Below are 1,914 nucleotides of genomic sequence, written 5' to 3'. Positions count from 1 at the left end.
AGGGCATCTGAAAGTGAAATGTCCACAGAACAACGCACAGCAAGAATCAAGAAAGGATATGGAAGCAAAGCAGGAAGCGGAAAAAATGAAGAAGACGGCAGCTAAAGCGAGCCAAAAGGAAGAGGTGGACGTACCTTGCAATGACACCTATGCTGGAGCCGTTCAGGGAGCGGCATCATCATTTAAAAACAGTAGCAATTTGGAGCTGTCAATGGTCAGGTTAGTTTCGTTGACAAACGGGACCTCAGCCGGGGTGTCCAGCCCGAAGCAGATTCAGGATTCAGAGGTTTCCATCGTTGAGGTATTGGAGGAACAAGAAGCAAGTGTCGTGGACAAGCCCGCTGAAGCTGAAAAAGTACCGGAACAGGAATCGAGCGATGAGGAGATGACCGACGGACAAGAGTGGTCGAACAAGCGACCTCTTGTTTCAAGCAGCAAATCGGAATCGGAGGAAAACGGCCAGGATTTCGTCACGGTTGATAGCAAGAGCAGGAAATCTCGTAAGCAGAAGCGCGGCGGTGGTTTGCCAACGGAGCAGAACCCGCTGGAAGTGATAGCTGCAGGGTCCAGTAGCGAAGCTAGATCTAAAAGTTCCAGATCACTTCGATTTATGACGAATCGATCACGCGCTCGAAGTGGTGTGAAGGTAAGCAAGGCTGATCTTTGGAAGTGTTAGTGACAATCGAGATCAGCTGACTTTGACATATGACGACATTGGCAACAGCGTTGCCAGATATACCGATTTATCGGTATTCATACCGATTTCCGAACTAGATACCGATATACAGATAAGGTTCCTCAGAATACCGAGTTTTGAGATTATATACCGATTTATACCGATTTTTTTTAATAATTAAATTTATTATTGCCTGCCCGCGTTTGAATTTCGGAGAAAATTTTGTGATAGACTTGTATCTTTTTGAATACCTCATATTTTTTTAGTCTTCAAAATTCTAAACAATCATCTCTAAAGATGCCTTATGCTTGATACTCTTTCGACTAATGTTTGCATATTCTCACCGTTTTTGTCTACCCATCAATCGAGAAATAGTTTGTGGCTCTTTCCGGAAATTCATAGGTAATCGAGAAATATTGCTAAAACATTATGTAATTTCCGGCAGTTTTTATTCATTTTTAAACTTCTTGACGTTTCATCCAACTTTACCTGGAATTTTCTTCAACCTTACCTTGGAAGCTTCTTCAGCCTTCGCTCGAATGATTCTTTCATCTTCTCCTGCCAGTTTTTTCAACTTTCCCGGAACCTCAAGGATGCTATCAGATTTTAAAGGCTGATACACACTAGCTGCAGGAACATTTAAGAAGATCTGAAACTTCAGAAAAGTCCAGACTTTTGTGTAAGTTTCGATAAATTAAAAACAGTTTCATTAACTTCTGTTAAAAACCCGGAAATTTAAAAAAAAAGTCCAGCGAACTCTAGCGAACTTAAGGAAACATCATAAATATGTTGGAAACTTCACAAGTTCAAAGAATTTGAAGGATATTTAATGGTTTTCAGGAACTTAAGTGAAGCTCAGAGAACATCAGGACAGATCAATTAATTTCAATGAAATTGCTGAAATTATAAAGCAGTTCCGAGAAACTCCGGCAATTTCCGAAAACTTCAGCAATGTCCTGAGGGGCTCATGCAAATTTAGAAAACGTAATGGAAGTTGCATGAACATTAGAACATTGTGAGGATTTTTTTTGGCAAGTTCTATGTTTTTTAATTCAAAGTCGATAACTTTTAAAAATTCTAAAAAATCGGGAAGATCAGAGAACTTCAATGCTGACGTTGCAATAAATTCATGAAAATTGTGAGAGCACTTAAGAGATTTTGTAATCTCCACGAAAGTTAAAGATGATTGGAGATATTCCGGTAGTCTAATTATAATCAGGGAAATTCCGAGCGCTTCG

The sequence above is a fragment of the Ochlerotatus camptorhynchus genome, unplaced genomic scaffold, assembly GCF_037179485.1.
Source record: "Ochlerotatus camptorhynchus isolate MF236.1 unplaced genomic scaffold, CSIRO-AGI_Acam_v1.1 ptg000079l, whole genome shotgun sequence".
NCBI lineage: Eukaryota > Metazoa > Arthropoda > Insecta > Diptera > Culicidae > Ochlerotatus > Ochlerotatus camptorhynchus.
Note: the sequence above shows the minus strand (reverse complement) of the source record.